Genomic DNA, 20932 nt, shown 5'->3' with positions numbered 1-20932 from the left:
CGTCATTCTCAACATTAATCAGGTTGTAACGGTACATTTGGGCAACAAACCTACGATTAACCATCATCTTTGTCATAAAAATAATGCAACATGAACAGACTAAACATAACAAAATGAAAACTATAATTATCCCTATATATTGTTTTTTTAAATTCTTCATAGTGGTCATAACATCAATAATTGTTTCATTTTTATTAAAAATTTAAATGCAGTAATGTACTCCAATCAAGGCTGATATTCCTTTGTTATGTACGTCATTAATTTCCAAACAATATCTAATCTTTTTGTTCTGTGGCTTCAACATATTTATCATCTCATCAATATTAGCACCACAGAGTACTGAGTTTCGAGATCCTCACAATAGTCGTTCTCAAAATGATATATTTTTTTATCAATTTAGCTTTGTTAAGGTAAGATATTTTATTGACAATCTAACATTAATATGCAAAGAACATGTACATTAGTACGAAATGTAAAAAAAAATTGTGGTGGGGGGGGTGCGAATTGTTTTCTTCTTGGTAGGGGGGGCATGACAGGAAATAATTGAGAACCACTGGTCTAGTCACACACCAGCTCGGGTTCATTCCCTACCAGAGAAATGACATTCCATGTCCCCAGAGCTAGGCGCTTTATGTTGCCGGGGATTGGACTGCCTTTGACTGCCTCCTAGCTCAAAGGAAACCCAAATTCTTTGGTCCCGCCCACTGGTAGTGAGCCGAAGCCCTTGTATTAAATAATAAATAAATACATAAAATAAAAAAATTAATAAATTTAAAAAACGGACCGATCCACTGCTTGGGTTAGTTTGACCCACCTTGAGATCCGTTCCCACTCAGTGACAGTGTCTACAAGCCACTGCCACCAGGCCAGTGAACCGACGTCCAGGCAGTGACAAAAAACGTGATCAAATTACATTGCTCATCATAAGGTGTTTGTGAGACGCTCTTTATATGTTTCCTCAATTAAGACCTGTTTTCCATTGGTGTATTTGAAAAAAGTGGTGAACCTGTTAAATTCACTACAAAACGTTAAGAAGATGAAAGTAATGTTTGAAGGAATATTATTTTTCTATCGACATGCCGGCGGGCGGGCACAGATAGAGAGTGATAAAGCAGCACCACCCGCGCGGGGCGTGCTGACGAAAAGGCAAGCGCTCCTCCTCTCATCGCGTCCTTATTAAGACAGAAAAAAGACGCTGTTGAATTTGACCTATTCGCAGTTCGAGCAGGTGCTTAACGCTGGAGAATATCACCACTTCGAAGTTCGAACTGCTGTTGAAACGGAGAGGTAAGTGTTTTTCGTTTGTTTTTATTCAAAACATGCCTCGAGTGCATTTGTTCATGGTTAGAGATAGTTGTGTGGAAAACACTATACAAAGTAGCACCATGGATGTGGGCCTACAACACTGGCCTAGCAAACATGTGCTCCTACATCGACATAATTGACGAGCTCCAGTTAAGCATTGAATAATTATAAAACGTCATGGTGCTTTTACTCATTTAAAGAACTAAACCGACGCGTATTTTCATCCGGTGGTCAGGTTTGCATTGAATGTGAGCACGAGGGACGCTAGCTTGTTGCGTTAGCTTTGCGGAGCTAACAGCTTGCACTTTTGTTATAGAACAACAGAATGCAAGTACCATGATAATTTCTGTCATTAATTTTTGTGTAAGACACGATGTTCACTGGTTAATTACATGATTCTTAAAGCAAAGGTTACTGTGAATGCAATTTTGGTAAGATTTTTGTAGTCACACTGCATAAATCTGTCTGTCTGTTGTTTAAACTTCAATATAAACTATTATGGTTGAAATCATTAATTGGGATGGAGGGATTGATATTTTTTTAATTTATAATTTATTTTTCTTACACTGATATTGTTAAAACTCCATTTAGCCTATAGTATTAATAATTCTCAACACAAAACTGTCTTTTTTCTTTATAGAATAAACAATGCCTTCCCTGAGATGCAGGAAGTCCCCAAAGCAGGATACTATTGAACATGCAGTCAAGGGTCTGGACAAGACTGCAGAGTTAGAAGCGAAGTATATAAACTCATTTAAAGGTATGATGTTAACGCTTTTGCTAAGATATATTATTGTTTTCTGATAACCAAGCTGACATCGTTTTTTAAGTGGTTATTTTACATTAAGAGTGTCTTGACCTTTTCTTTTGTCAGTTTCAAGTTATTTCAGTGAGCGTGAAACCTGATGGTAGGAGTTCTACCTAAATTAAGGCTGTACTTGATGACGCCCTCCGGCATTTTTATACCACAATAGACCAGTGAACAAGTCCGATATTGATAGTCTAGTGTAAAGCACGTTATACGTCACAGAGATCACGTGACGCGATCCAATATGACTGTGTATACAGTGTATGTCATTGTTATGAAACTAAATAATCTTAAAGTTTTTTTTTTACGTAACCAGGTGCCATTGACATTTGTACTTTCAGTCCTAATACATACTGGCTAATGCAATGCTGGAAAATGAATTTTGGCTGGTCTGTTCCTTTAAAATCATAAAGAAGGGCTCTGCTCTATCCCTCACAAGAAGCAATGTTTCAAACCACCCTACATTAGTATAGTGGCCCAAATGAATATGATGACTCCTTATTTGTGTGCTTAAAAATATGACGAAGCTATCTTGATTTCCCTGTTAACTAGGTCGAGGAGTATTTACCAAGGCCCCTTTCAGGAAAGACGACTTTATTCTTTATTATGGAGTACAGAGGAAAATTGATAGATTCTGATAAATCTCAACGCAGGAAGATGGATGGAAGAGGCACTGTCTTTTTGTTTGACTTCCGCCGGCAAGAAAAAACTTGGAGGTGAGGCAAAGATTGAGATGTTATCTTATTTTTGTTTTTATTTAAAAAAATAAACACATACTCATCCCATAAGTGTTAGGGGAAAAATCATTCTCTAAGCAAAAATGTATACCGTATTTTCGCACCCAAAAGACGCGCCGTGTCAAAGGGCGCAACACCTGTTGAGGCCGCTATTTCTGTCTTTGTAACATATACTGGACGCACCGCCTGACAAGACGATAGCACAGCTGCTGTTAGCATAGCATGAACTTGGCAGAGCTGCCCACACTGACACAGCCAATAGCAGCCTACTATGCCCCAATAACATGAGCAATCACCCCATTGTTGCAGCAGACGCCAAGTCTCTATTGACAATAGCTGACAATGGCTCAGGCCAATATTAGGTGCATTGGCAATAGCCTACAAAGCAACGTCAGGGGAGGGACTTGGCTGCTCACCACACTCCTTAGAGTCACGGTTTCAAAAAAAAATAAAAAACTCATCATACAAGCAAACAATGAAACATAGAAATAAGATTAACACAAACATGTATCTCTCATGCCATCAATATACCCAAAAAAAATGAAAATAATACAAAAGCCACTCAGCCTTAGCTAATTCAAGCAATGCATTCTGGGAGCAGAGACCCACAATCCCATAGCTGTTTAGAGAGATTTGCATGGCTGTTTAAAGAGATGTGCTGTTATGCTTTGGACTTTTTGTCTGTTGTCTAAACCTGGGACGTTTCTTGCTTGCAATAACATAAATGATAAGACAGACTAAAACATTGTGGACAGCTGCCCTTTGTCCAGCTTTTTCCAACACCATCACCCAAACATTATAGTCAGATGGTGTATTTGTCACGGTCGATTGTAAGCATGGACAACTCACTCTTTGCCCAGCAGGGTGTGCTAACATGCACTTCCAACAGCTCGTTGATGACAAGGGCTGATGGACGTGAGTGGTACTTTGTCCATTTAATGGACGCATCGACTGACAGGGCGCTTTGTTTGCTTATGACTGCGAAAATACGGTAATTACTTTTATTCATGCGTTGAATCTGTACAAATGAAAATATAGACCATGAAGTCTCAAAGACAAGCTGTTAATAGGGTCTGATTCCAATAGAAATTTCTTGTATGATTTGATTTAGAAGATTTAAAAATTGTGGATTTCCTATTTTTATGTTTTGTGTACACAAGATTGTCTCAAAGATTAATTTCTGACATTGATTGAATAATTGTTTTTTTTTTTTTTTAAATCTATTTTAAGTGTTGATGCCGCTCAAGAAGATGGCAGTCTGGGAAGACTGGTTAATGATGACCACATGCACCCCAACTGTAAAATGAAGAAGAAGACAACAGAGGACAGACCACACCTCTGTCTGTTTGCGCTCCGAGACATTGATGTTGGCGAAGAAATAACTTAAGACTATGGACCAGCTGGCCTTGGAGAACACAGGTTTGTAAGATGCATCTTTAAGTACAATAACAGAGCCCACTTGTGGTGTTCTGGTGATGTAGTTTCCAATTAGTTTGGCAATCTAATAAATGTATGTTGAGGTTTCTATGGAAGTTGAACATGCTGACTGACTGGGGGAGTTCTCCATTGTCCACTATCTGTAATTCAAATTTGTGGGTCTGAGTCAAAGTTTGGCTCTTCAGGAACAACGAACTGGTCAGGGAGTGACAGTATTACAAAGTTCTGCGTTACTCTTTTCTGGGCGGTGGCCCTGTTAGGCCATCATATGCCATATTGCAAATATCCCCATTGTGGGACTAATTAAGGACATCTTTATGTTGTGGTTTCCCTACCAGAACCAGCACCAACCCTGTATATTCATGATATAAAACACTGTTTCAATTTGATATTTAGCCTTTCTATACTGTAAAAATAGAAGACCCCAGGCTTTCCTGCGCCCCCTTGCCCAATTGGTGGTGTTCAGGAGACAACCTGGGACTGAAATATCAGTCACAACCAGTGTTGTTTTCGTCACTGATGACTATGACGAAAATACTTCGTTAACGCCCCTTTTTTAATGACGATGACAAGCTAAACGAGGTTCTTTTATGACGAAAACATGACGTGATGTACATGAATTTTTTTCGTTGACGAGACAAAATTGTTAGCATGTGGTTCATAAATTATTTTATGTTGCTTTTAGTGAAATAAAGCCACAACAGTTGCCCAACAAAATGTTTTGCTTCTCTGCTTATTTTGGAGCAGTGAGCATTGATTCCACTGTTGCCACTTTTTTCTGTTTGTAATGAAGAATCCTTTGTAGTCCATCCAAAAGTCTTTGTTATTGGGTGGAAACCTTGAATGCCTTGTTTTAACTCAAATGGACTTAAACCCATCCATCCATCCATCCGTTATCTGTACCGCTTCTCCTCACTAGGGTCGCGGGGGGTGTTGGAGCCGATCCCAGCTGTCTTCGGCAGTAGGCGAGGTACACCCTTGAATTGGTGTCCAGCCAATCGCAGGGCATACATAGACGAACAACCATCCACGCTCACACTCATGCCTAGGGGCAATTAGAGTGTCCAAGCAACTTGCCATGCATGTTTTAAGAATATGGGAGGAAACCGAATTACCCAGAGGAAACCCACGCAGGAAGGCCGGAGCCAGAATCGTACCTACGACCTCAATATTGTGAGGCCATCCTGCTAACCAGTTGGGCCACCGTGCCGCTTGGACTAAAACCTTTGTGAATAAATTGACGAAAACTAGGGTAAAACTTTTTTTGCGTTTCCGTCGATTAAAACTGGACTAAAACCCTTTTTTTAGTTTTCGTTGACTAAAACTGGACTAAAACTATAACGAATTGGGATGACTAAATGTGATGTAAACAAATCAGCACTTTGTCCAAATGACTTGGACAAAATCTAAAATGCCTGCCAAAAACAACACTGGTCACAACACGCGTCTACAGAAGATTAATTGGCATGGGCGAAATTAATTAGTTTTATTTCATTCATGAGCTTATGTTTTGTTTTGGGTGGCTAAGGCTTAAAATGTGTAAAAATCTTATCCAACCTCAAATATAATTAATTCAATAAATTTATGATGCTACTAAAACATCGAAGCAGCCTCCTCCAGGCTTTACAGACTCAGAAATGGAGGTATGCGTATCGTGTACTCATCCTGTCGTGTCTCGAGATGTTAAAATTGCAGTTAGATAGACGTGTGCTGATTAGACAAGACTTCTAATATATCTGGTGTCACAGGATATTTGTCAGTGAATGTGTATGTCTGGTTTGAGGCTCACTCAGCTTTTTCTTGTGTTGTGGGGTCCAGTTGAGTTGAATTGCGTGTCAGGTATGTTGGCCATCTGACACCCAACTGTCAGGTTTGTGTTTGTGGGGACCCCGTAGAGCCATTTTTATTGTTGACATAAATCATAGCTAATCATCTTTTCCTTCATTATCATATGAAATACAGTTAGGAGTTGTATGTGCCTTTACTATGTTATAATCTTAGAACCTACCAGCCACTACAGGTGTCCGACAAGAAGACTTTTGGCTGTCCTGTGCTCCATTGCGCCCCTGGTGGCGTTCAAAAGACAACCTGTGACTGAAATATCAGTCACAACATATCTCTACTGAAGATTAATTGTCATGCGCTAAAGTAATTGGTTTTGTTTCATTCGTGAACTTGTTAGTTTTTGTTTTGGGTGGCCAAAGCCTAAAATGTGTAAAATTCTGATCCATTTTCTTTTTTTAATTCATTAAATTAATATTCAACTTGTTCATTAGGATGGAGGACAACCGACAATGACTGAATCGGCTGAGGTTGATGCCACCAGAACATCGAAGCAGCCTTCTCAAGTTTTGACAGACTCTGAAAAGGAGGTATGCGTATCATGTGGTCATCCTGTCGTGTCTTGAGATGTTAAAATTACAGTTAGATAGACCTGTGCTGGTTGGACAAGTTTTCTAATATATCTGGACATAAATCGTAGCTAATAATATTTTCCCTCATCATCATATGATATACAGTTATGCCTAGTATATGTCTTTACTATGTTACAATCTAAGAACCTACCAGCCACTACAGTTCTCTCATTGGGAGACTTAAGCTTTCGTCAGGTTGTCGACTGCTGCATTGCCCTCTTATTGGCTTTAAGTACACAACCTGTAACTGAATTATCTGTCAGAACAGAACCTATGTGTCTACAGCAGGTGATTTGGCATGTGGATTCTTCAGATTTTTAGAAAATAGGTAAAATTGTGATCAAAAGTTTAAAATGTCTAAAATTCTGGTATAGTTTGCAATAGTATATCTATTAAATCATTTCAAAACTTCTTAACAAGGATGGAGAACATTGGCTGTGACCGAATTGGTTGAGGTTTAGATTACCAGGACCATTGAGCAGCCTCCTCGGGATCTACAAATTTAGGAATGAAGATATGCATCCCATGTTACAATCCTGTTATGGCCCGAGGTTTTGAAGTTGCAGTTACATATTGGGCTGGGCGATATGGCTGATAAGTACATAGCGATATAAGTATTTCATATGGGTCCATCGATACACATTGAATTCTTTTTTTATATTATTTTATTTATTATCGTTTTTATTTTCCAATATTTTCACTGCCCTGTTAAAAAAACATTTAATGTAGTTTTCCTCCCGGGAGCTTTTTGTTACGGTCAATTAATTTTGTTATTACATTATTTTGTCATATCATTCATCAATATTTTAGTTTTTTTTTTTTTTTCAAATAGAATTAAGACCTTTTTCTGTGCAGATTCCTCTGGGGATTAAGTATTTAATGGGTTCTCAATTTTCTCTTGGACTCTGATGCAACCCAGTCTCCTCCCTTGGACAAAAAATATGGGCTGAATCTTCCTTGGAATAACGACACAGATTCTGACGAATCATTGTCAAATCCTGCCCCTGAACTTTGCGCCTCAGACCCAGACCATATTACTATCCCAAGGCTCAGGAGGACCAAAAGTATACAGGTAAACAACCCATATAGATTTCAGGGAATCTTACAAGCAAATTGCATATATTTTATTGGTCTCCTGCCTTCTATCCTTTATATTTCGTTGTTGTTGTTTTTTAGATTAAAAAAACAGGCTGACTTTGGAATGGATAAGCATTATTACTCCAACTCAGATGACAGTGGAGATGAATATATTCCGGATACAAGTGAGGCCTCTGATTCAGACGGAAGTGAATCTTTGAAAATTGTGGACCCTCTCTTGAAGTCTAAGAATGCCTTCAGAGATTTTTCTCCCACACCACGAATCTCAAAAGCCACCTCAACGCAGGTTGTTAATCAAGGGCGTTCACCCGTTCGGAGGAGTAGCAGCACTGGTGTGATTCTTGAATTCTATGGCTCTTCAAATATTTGTGCAGTTTAACACAAATCATCCAAAATAGAATTCAAGCACATCTGTGACAGAAATTCAAATTCAGAAGTCAAAGAGAGAGAACAAAAAAAAAAATCTAATGCTGCGCTTCTTCCGAAGACATATACTGTAAACATTAAATGTATGTTAGGACAATCTTGAAAAAAGTATTAGAACACCCTTTACTTTTATTTCTTGTTAATTTTATTAACCAAAATATGTCCATTTTTATTACAGATTAATGAATACAAAATTAAAACTCTAATCAGCTACTTTTTAATCGTTATATTTGTATAAACAAATGTTATACATCTGTGTGTTAACTTATACAAGAAATGACGGAAAAGCAAGGGTGGTTTAGTATTTTTTTATCGTATATAGTCTGTATAATATCTTTAACCTATGCTGATGCTGTTTAATACTGATTTAAATAATAATAATAATGTCATAATCTGTTGGTTTTACATGAACAAAACCTTTCAAGCACTTTTTAAAATTCTAAATACTACCTCTTGTCAGTAAGTTGGTTCACAGCACTGCCTTGGAGTGAAAGTGTGTAGTGCTGAGACAGTCGGTATGTGCTGAGTCGTCTGACGTTTGTGTGACTGGTACCCAGGAAGGTAGCAAAACCAGGCAGTGTGTATGTCGTACCCAGGAAGGCAGAGAAACCAAGCAATATGTATGTGGTACCCACGAAGGCAGAGAAACTAAGCAGTGTGTATGTGGTACCCGGGAAGGTAGCAAAACCAGGGAGTGTGCATAGATACAGACCCCAAAAGTGATTAAAACCAAATAAAGTCCCCAGAAGATCATCTGTAGTCAGGTGAAGGACCCTGTACTTTGTTCAACTCATTTACTCCCTTAGACGTACAAAGACGTCTTTTAATGCAATGGCGCCCTCTACCAAAGACGTATAAGTACGTTTCCTGTCTTTTTTACGTCATAGTGTACATAAGGGTCTGATGCAACCTCTGACTGAGAATCAGCCTTGTCCGCATTGTGAATCATGTAAAAATCACCCAGCAGGGGGCAGAGGTGCAAAAGATCCGCCTTGAATCTGCGCCAGAGGTACAAATGGGGGGCGGGATCCTGGGGTAGACTTATAAGTGTGGAGAGCAGCGTGGGTAGCAGCAGCATCGGCAGCACTAGCAGCAGTCGCATTAGTAGCGTTAGCAATGAAATCCTCCAAGCAAATGACGATCGAGGAATGCGTTTTTGTAAAAAAAAGCTTCCTAAAAGCATCAAGGCGATGGAGACGCTTTGGTTGAGAGGATGACGCTTCGTCGTCGTCACAACAAACAGGCGTCTAAAGAGGGTGCGCGTGCCTTGCGGCCTGCATCGCCTGCCTTCGGACAATAGCCAAAGCAGCTGAGAGTCCTCACCAGATCCCCCCGAACGAGGAGGTAAGCGCTCGCAAGTTACCATTGAACATGTGGTTTTACCCCTCATGCTTTTATTGTACATATCATGCATCTTGCGGGCAGAAAATGTCGCATAAATGTGCAGTTAGACGCGAGCGTATCTCCTCCCCGACGAGGAAACAACAATACTGAATGGTGTGGTAATCATGCATACTTTCTAAAATTCACAGATTGTGCATCCCGCGGCAAGAAAGTTCCTCCTCGTCTTGTTGGTGTAAAGAAAGGTAAATTATAATATGAAACTTCACACGCCAGCAATAAAATGCAGCAATAAATATATATTTCCAATTGTTTATATTTCTGTAATTTACAGGTTGTGCATCAGGAAGCAGTGGTTCCGGATGGCGTCACACTGGATGGCAACCGAGGAAAATCGACTTTACAGCAACCCCTGGACCACTGAATGCCGCTGCCCATTTGGAGTCTGAGGAGCCAGCTGATTTCCTGCAGCTGTTTCTCACGGATGAGCTTCTGCAGCACATCGCGGATGCCAGCAATCACTTCCCAGACAATTATTTTCACACAAACCCCAGTGGACAAACACAAGCTCGCCTATTTTCCACGGACCAGCAAAGCCAGACCACAACGAAAGTGTCGGGTCTGTTTGCGCAAAGGCAAACGGAGTGAAACAAGAATGTGGTGTGAACTATGTTGTGTGCCCTTGCATCAAGGCAACTGTTTTATTTTATATCACACAAAAAAAAAGTATGTATGACACTGATGTATTTCATTTTTGTACATAGTTCAACAGTTCAGTCGTTTAGTGTTATGTGCAAATAAATTTATTTTATCAAAAACATATTTTTTGTGCTTTTTTTTGTTATTTTATAGAAGGCATGCATTATTTAGATGTTAGAGGTGTCATAAAAGCCATAAATAATAGTGTCAAAGTTCAAATTATGGTCAAAATGCATCAGTTTACAAAAAGCTCATTTTCTCAGTTTTTTCCCCAGGGATTGGAGTTTTCATGAAATTTAGCTATTTTCAAATGCCGATTGTTCAAGAATGGAAAAAGATAGGAACAAACATTTTTTTTCTGTTGAAAGAAGAGAGTCTCATCTTTCTTCGGGTGTGCTCCATGTCTATATAGCATTAGAATACAATATTCTGTGGGCCTTGCAATATTAGTCAAAACCCAGGAAAACTCTGGGATTGAGTGGGTTGCTCCAGTGAAAATGGCTGGTATTTAATGAGTTAAGACTGGTTAGGACATCCGGCTCGCAGTCCCAAGGTGCAGGGTTCGATCCCGGGACCCAGCTTTCCTGTGTGGAGGTTGCATTTGTGAGTGAGTTTGAGCGCAGATGGTTGTTCGTCTTTGCGTGTCCTGCGATTGGCTGGCAACCACTTCAGGGTGTGCCCCGCCTACTGCCCGTTGACAGCTGGGTAGGCTCCAGCACGCTATCCTTGTGAGAATAAGCGGATTGGATATTACATGTATGTGTTTATGCCCTAGGCCAGGCGAGGGCAAACTACGGCCCGGGGGCCACATGCGGCCCGTTAAAAGTTTTAATCCGGGCCGCCGAACTTGAAAAAAATTTAATGAATAAACCTTGTTAATGTTTTATTTTCTAAACACTGTGGTTTTCAAAGACAAATATTATTGTTGGAATGCTTTTATTCACTTTCATATAAAATTAAATGTATTTTTTTTCTCAGATGAGGTGAGGTTTCCAAAACACTCCATCCATCTGCTCCTGGTCCGGCCCCTCTGTCATATTTTAGAACCCATTGTGGTCCTCCAATCAAAAAGTTTGCCCGCCCCTGCCCTAGGCTTTGTGTCTTTGCTTGGTTGACTGTGTAATGAGTGTATGAATGCATTTCTTTCTACCAGACACCTTGGACTTCCCATGGCAGATTAATAATCTATTTTATCTATCCATCAGGGTCACGAATGTCATTTGATGAGTAGAGAATTTAGAGTCTCCAATTAACCTAATATACATGGATTTGCGCATGGAAACCTGAGAAAAAGCCCTTAGTCCTACTTTTCCATCTGAACCACTTTATCCTCACGAGGGTCACAGCCGTGACATCCCAGCTGACTTCAGAAAGTAAGTGGGCGACGACTCATGATCTCTTGGTTGAATAATATTGTTAGGGGCTCAAAATGGCCCTCTACAATAAAATGGCAGAAGAATATTACATACTCTCTGGCAGAAGAATATTGCGTTTTTTTGTTTTGTCCAATTAACTTAAATAAAACTTGGGAAAATTTAATGATTACATGTAAACCAGCTGGTCTTCCCCATACCAAGCCCTGGCTAAAACTGACTGAAAAATGCATGATGTGTGCCTTTTAAACTCCTCGGCCCATCCACTATGCCAGGGATGGGCAAACTTTTTGATTGGGAGGGGGGGGGGGGGGGCACAATGAGTCCTAAAATACATTTAATTTTAAACGAAAGTGAACAAAAGCATTACAACAATATATATGTCTTTGAAAAACCACAGTATTTAGAAAATAAACCATTAACAAGGCTTATTCATTTAATTTTTTTCAAGTTTGGGGGGCTGGATTGAAACGTTTAACGGGCCACAAGTGGCCCCCGGGCCGTAGTTTGCCCAAGTGCCCTAAGCCAATTGATTCTAAAAAATAACAGTTTTCTTCATCAAAACAACATTTTATGATCAACATAAATGTTAGTGAGTACATAAAGGTATACTCATTCGATCTATCATAACCCCATGCACTTAGACTGTACAAAAAAAAGAAAATTTTTATTTTAAAACCTAGTATTTCGCCATGACGTCACACGCTAGCGTCAAGTGCTTGGCGCTAAAAACCCGGAAGTAACAGCGGCGCTCGGTTTGAAAGTGGAGAGTTGTGCATGGTAGGCGAATTCGGGAGAAATGTTTGTTGAACACGAGGACTGTGGCGTAGAAGATGGTTTAACAGCGATCTAGTGCGCACCCAACCGTGATGGCTGACCAACGAAATAAATGCGGACCGACGGAGTGGACTGACAGGACGTGGAAAACAGGTGTGTGGCATGTGTGCGTGTGCACGAATGTGGGAGCGCGTTCACTATGGTGGCAGCGATCGCAAAGCAGCAGCACCACTCCTTGACAAAAGTATTGTACTTTCTCTGATGTTTTGGGTTTGCTCTGCTTTGGGGTTTGTAGTTCTGGCCACGCAAAAGTAACAAAGCAAGTTCTTGGATGTCTGCTTTTTTCTTGAACTGTTAATTGGTTAACATCGTGGCTCTTATTTTTATCTAATGTATGGAGTTTGGTGGCTATCTATATGCACAACTATATTAGTTGCACTTGAAATTGCATACAGAAAATTAGTATAAATAGGTTACGCTATAAAGTATAACAATATTAACAATCGTTATTGTTGTTACTGTTTATTTATTTTATTTTGCAATAACTGTGCTCCAAGCTTAGCTGTTGTGCCAGCTGCCAAGTAAAAATATGTAATCTCACTCAATAATAGGAATAAATACTTAACTAACATCTCAATTTTTCGGGTTGGGCTGTGGGGGAGGGGAGGGTGGCTGCCTGACATAAAGCAGACTGTCCTGCACATGCGCAGACCAGCCGAGTGTGTGAAGTGTGCGTAAGTGCAGTACCGGGACCGACCACTAGACAGCGATCCTGAGTAATTTTTCCGCACACACATTTCTAGCACACTCGTCTTGTTTTTGTGACCTTCCTGGGAAGCCCTGAAACTTTGACAGGACCTCCCCCTGAGCTTCTTATCACTGAATTCAATGCTCTTTTTTGTGGGGCCCAGATTTTTGGTCCCCACAAAAATTTTGGTCCCCTACAGTGGGTGTGCTGTCCGATGTTGGTCCCCAACATGTAGCTTATACAAACACACACACACACCCCTACTTGTTTTTGTGACATTGTTGGGCCACCTGAGCAAAACTCACATTGTGGGAACCACCCTTTCTAGTGGTTGTACAGCTCTGAAAAAAATCAGGCAGTGTCCAGGAATTTAGTTAAACACAAAAACCACTTCAAATTACCAATTAATGACCTGGAGGTCAAATGAGTGACTCAAGTGCATGTAATTCAGTCACTGTAGCCCAAAGATTCTCTGGGCCAGTGGATGAACCATTATTCGTCTTGGACAGCATTGAAGCAGGCCGTAGCCTGGTTTCTAAAGCTGAAAGACTTACTGACAGAGTAAAGGAAAATAGAAAGGAGTTAATCACATTAGGTGAAGAAGGCAAGATGAATTTATTCAAGAGAACTGTCAAAGGAAAGTATTTGACCTGCGACGACTTGGATAAAGCAGAAAGAGAACTTGTGAAATACTGTCAAAGGCGAAGTTTCAAAAAAGATTTAGCCATATTTGAAAAACAAAAAAGGGTGAAGAAAAGTAGCCCACTTTACAAGTTCAATATAGTACTTCAAGATGGTGTCATGAGGGTTGGTGGACAGTTGAGCCACGCAGCCATGCCTGAAACAGCAAAACAGCAAGCCATCTTGCCAAGGATTCACATAACACAAAGCTAGTCCTGAGATACATTCATGAGATTACAGCTCACGCTGGAAGGAACCACATGATGGCTAATCTGCATCAACAGTTTTGGATACCTCGAGCTGCTAGAGTCATCAGAAGAGTGCTACCTGACGATCCGCCTTTCAAGAGAATTGGCGTTGATTATTTTGGTCCATTCTAAGTAAGTAGGGTTAGAGGACAAGTAAAGAGACACGGCGTGATTTTTACATGTCTCGCTGTACGAGCCGTACATCTGGAAATTGCATCTTCACGTGACACAGATGCTTGTCTCAACGCAATCCGAAGATTTCTTGTCAGAAGAGGACAAGTGAGAGAGATGTATTCTGATAACGGAACCAACTTTAGATCAGCTGACAGTGAAATGAAGAAATCAATCAAAGAATGGAACACTAAGTAAATCGAGAAACACTTGCTGCAAAAAGGTATTCAGTGGCATAGCAATCCCCCAGCAGGTTCCCACCACGGAGGAAGCTGTGAGCGACTTATTTGGTCTGTGAGAAAAATCCTGAATGTCACTGTAAAAGAACAAATTTCGGGTGAAGAAAGTCAATATACCTTGCTTGGTGAGGCTGAAGCAGTTATAAACAGCAGGCCTATCACAAGGACATCTTCCAACCTCAACGACTTGGAAGCACTCACACCCAACACTCTGTTGTGGCTGAAGGTCAAACCTGAGTTACCTCCTGGAGTCTTCTGTAAAGACGACCAATACGCCCCAATACGTACCTCTGGGAATGAGCTGGTCAGCTCTTTAAAGAGTATTATGTAAGTTGAAATACATTAATCCATTTTTCTTTTTTGGACCATCTTTAACTGTGTAGTGTGTAATGTCTAAAATACAAAATGATCTGATTTTAGGGTGCAGTTGACGACTGTGGCACAGGTCCTCGCTCTACAAGTGCTAATAGTCTTCGGCAAAGAGAAAAATCTGCCATAAGGTACAGAAAACATTGGCATCAGAGTAAATGGATGCATGTTTTTGTAATGTGCGAGGAAACTGGCGAACTCATAGAAAACTACGCAGGCTTGGGAGAACATGCAAACTCTACACAGGAAGGCCGGAGCCGGAATCGATCCCACAACCTCTGCATTGTGAGACCATCGTGCTCACAAGTCGCCCACCGTGGCGGCCGTCCATTATGAATGCCATCCCACCATCCATTATCTGTACGGCTTCTCCTCACCAGGGTTGCGGGGGGTGCTGGAGCCTATCCCAGCTATCTTGGGGCAGTAGGTGGGGTACACCCTAAACTGGTTGCCAGCCAATCGCAGGTCACACAAAGACAAACAACCATCCGCGCTCACACTCACACCAATTTAGGGTGTCCAAACAACCTGCCATGCATGTGTTTGGAATGTGGGAGGAAACCGGAGAACCCACGCAGGCGTGTGGGAAACATGCAAACTCCAAACAGGAAAGCCGGAATCAATCCCGCGACCTCTGTATTGTGAGACCATCGTGCTAACAAGTCGCCCACCATGCATCCCTGCTAAATAAATGATTAATTTTTACATTTTAGTATTTGTAAGCGATCTTGTGTTCATGACAGCATTTTCAACAGTGTGGGTGTTTGTATGAAAGCATTTCACTCGTGTATGGGCATGAGCATGTTTCAGTTGTATTTATGAATAACAATAATTTCACAATTGTGCCTGAGCGCCTTTCACTGGTGTGTATGAGAATGTTTCACCTATGTGTATGAGCGCATTTGACGAGTGTATGAGCAACAACTATTTCACTAGTGTGTATGAGAGCGTTTCACTCGTATGTATGATAGCGTTTCATAAGTATGCATGAGCAACAACAATTTCACTGGTGTGTAAGAGTGCATTTCAGAAGTGTGAAGCGATTCCTGACTTTTGTCCCCAACGGCACCTCATACTCCCCATCTCCCGCTCACTTCTCCTGACCCCATGAGCCATCCCCGTTGCTACTACATGGAGATTTGATGTGTTTTTTTGTTTTTTTTGTTATTAGCTTCTTCAACATCTCTTCTGATTCTCATCTCTTCTCTGGCGCTCGTCTCCGCCTGTCTGATTTGAAGTCGACCTCAGAATTTGCACTATTTTGACATGACTTCTGTGGTAATCACGACTGACATATTGTGTCATTTGCTCAATAATACATTAAAATTATAATAAATAATAAAAATGGGTCCGGTGCCGAGCTCTGGCTTTATATCTTTAAAAGTGGTCTTCTCAAATCTGTTACTAATGGCCTCTAAATCAGTTGTGATAGAGAAGGGGCAAATTAGACCTTATGGCATCTTAATTTGGTCAAGTCTTGTACCCATTTTCAAGGCCAGCGACTATTGCTTTAGCTATATACAAGAAAAGGATTACTCTGAATATACACAACAACAAATCCCAGATGTCCAACCCAAATGTTGTTTCAAAATAATCCAGTTCAGATGATAAACAAATGTATTGGTATGTTGAGGTCATTATTTCAAATCAAAATATACACTTCTTTTTCAGACAATGGGGAGGATCGAAGAAGTGGAAAAGTTGCAGGAGTAACTTCAAAACAATGCAAAGAGACAGAATCTGGAAGAATGTCAAGTTTGTCCATGTTTATATTTCTGGAATTTAGTGGGCGTGCATCTCGAAATGTTTGGGGATGGTTCGGGCTGCCAGACAAGACTTTCACTGCGAGCGCTGGACCACTGGATGCTGCGGCAAACAGCGGACTTCTTGCAGCTATTTATTACCAACAAGCTACTCCTGCACATCAATAATGCGGATGGCACAGACTGCTTTGCAGACAATTATTTTGAGGCAAAACCAAGAGGTCTGTAAGCACTCTGAAAACAAAGTAAAATATTTGACACCCACGGCAAAGAAAGCCATGCTACAGCATAGGGCTGGGCGATAAACCGAAAATTTACCGTTACCGAAATTTATTACAATGACCGAAATCATTTTGCCCATGTCGGTAAATTCGATGAATAAAAAAAGAAAAGCCTTTTGTCTGCGGCAATGTTCATGCCCCTTTAAGACCGCTACAGCGCCTCTAGTCATGTGACTCCACCCGTCTGTCGCTCTCGTTGCTGGCGATTCAAATCCAGAAGCTTTCTCACCACCCACAACACAACCATGCTGTGCTGAAAGTTCAAAGTGAGAAGCAAGGTTCGACAAGTGACAACAGCCCATGAACGGAGGCGACACCATACGAGAGAACGTCTCAGAGGTGGACGCGATAGCCTAGCACATAGCTAAAGATAAAGCTCCTCTAGTTAGGTGGCGCGCACAGGATTTAAACGCTTCATGAAAGCCGTATTTCCCGATATGGACTACATCGGGCCGGGAGCTTAGACATGTCAAGCATTTTGCATCTACATCCGACTTGTGGTCGGGTCGCAACATGGATCCCTGATTGAGCCTAACTGTGCATTACATAGATGACAAGTTGCGACTGCGCAGCAGAGTACTCGAGACGGCACATTTTCCCCGATAATACCCACTTGTTTATTTGGCTTGCATTGACATTTTCTTTCATTTTATTTAGCATTTTTTTATTTGCCATTATTTACATCATGAGAGCATCTTGGCGCAATCTATTTGCAGAAAAAGATTTCGCAAGAGGTACCCTTTTTCTTTGTGACATTGTTCAAGTCATGCAAAGCAAGCTCAGGGTTCGCGGTTAACCGCTTCCCGATTGCCCGGGGCAAGTGAAATTTGGCCACGGGCAAGGTAAAATTATGGGCAACTTGCCCGACCGGGCAAGCATTTTTTAAAGCAGCCAAATATCTTTAATTTTGACGAAAACGGTGGTGTGATCTGTTTGTGTGCACTGTATGGTGATGGTTTAACCCAGACAACCCCTTATGTTTTGGTATGGTCCATTGGCCTTATCGGGGGCAATGGGCGGGCGCTACGGGGATCAGTTAGTTCAGTGAATGTCGAGTTAAAGTGGACGTCAATAAATCCCGCAGTATTGGAACTCGCTGTCGTAGCATCCTCATTTGAAGTTTGAAAAACACAACAAAAACCTACGATATTTTGGCCGAAAATTGACAGCCGGAAGTTTTCTTACCTTCTGCGCATGTTTACGAGTGGCGACGAGTTCGTTCAAATCCGAACATTTCGGATTCCTCTGACATGACTAAAATAGCTCAAATATTTTTAAGTAGACAATTCAGTTGTGAGTAAGGAAGGGAGTAATATTTGATTATTGGCTGTTAATTCATTAGCTCCATGATGTGACCTGACATAGTGTCAGTGACTGTGTTCTGTTTATGCTATGAAACTTATGGAGGCAGCACCACAGGCACTGGTCTTAAAGGAATACACAAATTTGCCACACTCATAATTTACTCATGTGATTCCTCAATTAATACGCTCTCCTGGACTTAAAATTGATCATCTGGATTGCTGTAATATAATTTTCCCAATTTAACATGCAGATTTGTTAATTATTAAAACTACAATTAACATTTTCAATAACTGCACAGGATGATACATTTGCTCTTGTGAGTAGGGTTTCATGGTTGATGATGAAAACAAGATTAATTTATGCTTATCAGATTATATGTTTATTTACATTTGTGGCGCACATTTTACAACCATAAACATTTTATTCTTAGAGAAAAAAAATTGTCACTTGCCCAAATCGGGCAAGTAATTTGGCCACTCGGGCAAGGCAAATTTTAGTGGCACTTGCCCTATGGGCAAGCAGTTTTTAAAGTTAACCGCGAACCCTGCAAGCTATTTGGAATGTTCATACCAATGATTTTTGTACTTTTATTTTTCATTGAAAGTAAAGTGTACCAGTTGGTCAATAAAAAAAACAGTCAATATGCAATTCCTGCATTTATTTTGATTTTAGTCCACGTGGGAATTTATCGTGCATTTATCGTTATCGAGGTAAAATTGCTCGATTTCTCGCGATATTGATTTGAGGTCATATCGCCCAGCCCTTCTACAGCATGTATACAGTGTGAGACGTGTTGTGTTCACTTGCTCCAAGGCAATTGTTTTAGTGTATACCACATACCCAACGAATTGTGTAATTTGTATGGCGGGGTGTACACATGCGTTGCAAAAACACATGCACACACTGTCACTCACGCACTTCCGTATATAGTTTATTTCAGCACCTTTTGTCATGCTGTTTTTATTTTATAGAAGGAAAGCATTATTTTGATGTCTGAGCTGTCACAAAAGAAAAAATAGAACTGTTGAAGTCAAGTCAAGCTTGTGCTTGAAATGTTTGTTCTTAGTTTCTCAGTTTTTCGTGAGCAATGGGAATTCAGTTATATTCAAACGCTGTCAGGTAAAGGCTCCATATTTTTATAGCATTATAGCACACTATTCTGTGGGCGCTAGAATTGAAGGGTTTGCGTTAGTAAAAATAGGTGGGATTAAATGAGCTGAAGTGTATCTCTTGAGTGCTCCTTAAATATTTGCCTGTGTTGGAATATTTTATTTTGGTCGTGTCATGTTTATTCTTACGCTGAAAGAGACATGAGGTGTTCGAAAAAAATAAATGATTTTTTTTTTCCCGGTCAAAACTACCAATGGTGTCTGTTTTTTTTCCCTCCGTGAAATGTACGAGTTATCACTTTGACGCGCATGATGTCACGTGGCTGGAGGACTGGAAACTTGCACGAACAACATTTACGTTGAAATGTAACAATGACACATATATCGACATCTAACAAACATGCATGGGCATCTAACATTGACACTTACATTGACGTCTATAACATAAACCATTACAATCACATCTAACAAACACGGACATCTAACAGACACATCGACATCCATCATAAACATTTACATAGACATCGACATCTAACCAACCTTTACATAGACATCTTACACACATCGACATCTAACAAACATTTACATAGACATCTAACATAAACACATCTAATATAGACACATAGATTGACATCTAACATCGACACATTGAGATCTAACATAGACATACATTGACATCTAACATAGACTGTTACATCGACAACTAACATCGACACAAGGCTTTGTCAAATGACACGTCATGACGACATATACAGAGACACAAGGCACAACAGCATATTTTTGGTACAAATTGAACCCGATATGTTAGCTACCTCGTTCGACTTAAAGGGTTAGCGAACTTGTTATGGTGGTTGAGGCGTGGTGGCTACCCAGCTCGTGTAGTGTATATTAAACTTAAGTTAATAATTTATGACCAGTAAACACGGATGTTGTAACGCAAAACAATGTTCAAATGTTAGTTTTTTTTCAACACATTTCATCAGAAAAAGCTCTACTTGTCTGTGAGAAATGTATGTTGTAGACCCATTATATAACACAATATTACACAATTTTACATTGGAATTTCATTTAATAAAACATTGACAATTATCTTTACAAACACTGTGTATGATTCATCTTTTCATTTGTTGTTCAATGAGCGAAACAGTGGCGATCAAAACAGTGCAAATGAAATGACATTTTATAGGTATCTGGCTGCAATACAGTGAACCCTCGCTACTTCGCGGTTCACCTTTCGCGGGTTCAGTGCTTCGCGGGTCTAAAAAATATTCGGGGGCATTGTAGTTTCGCCGAGCGGCACGACGGGGCGCTGGAGTGGTTAGACGGCCGGCGTCCGCCGAAGAAGAACGTGGGCGAAGAGGAGAGTGGACAAAGAAGAGCACGTTCCCCCGGGCACGATTTGGGGCGACGTTTCGCGCGGTTCGGACCGTACCAGAGCTCCGGCCAGCGTGCGTGGCAGTTAAGCCGAAGAGGAACAACTTCCGCCCGGGCACTAGCGGGGCGACATTTCGCTCCGTTCGGGACCGTGCGAGAGCTCCGGAGGAGACCGGCCGGCGTGCGTGGTTGTTAAGCCGAAGAGGAACACCTTCCGCCCGGGCATGAG

General features: G+C 40.7%; 1 long non-coding RNA gene across 1 annotated transcript; it reads left to right on the top strand.

Annotated features, from left to right (window-relative positions):
* Window positions 1-2685: 2685 nt before the first annotated feature.
* Window positions 2686-20428, top strand: LOC148315537 (uncharacterized). The gene is made up of 4 exons (XR_015840843.1): window positions 2686-2829; window positions 4081-4269; window positions 6564-6659; window positions 16543-20428. It is a non-coding gene; the product is annotated as an uncharacterized LOC148315537 (long non-coding RNA).
* Window positions 20429-20932: the final 504 nt, after the last annotated feature.

This window comes from Idiotropiscis lumnitzeri, unplaced genomic scaffold, assembly GCF_059441095.1.
Source record: "Idiotropiscis lumnitzeri isolate Australia: NSW breed Sydney's pygmy pipehorse unplaced genomic scaffold, RoL_Ilum_1.0 HiC_scaffold_108, whole genome shotgun sequence".
Classification (NCBI taxonomy): domain Eukaryota; kingdom Metazoa; phylum Chordata; class Actinopteri; order Syngnathiformes; family Syngnathidae; genus Idiotropiscis; species Idiotropiscis lumnitzeri.
The sequence above is the reverse complement of the archived record's forward strand: the minus strand, read 5'-3'. Positions and strand labels throughout refer to the sequence as shown.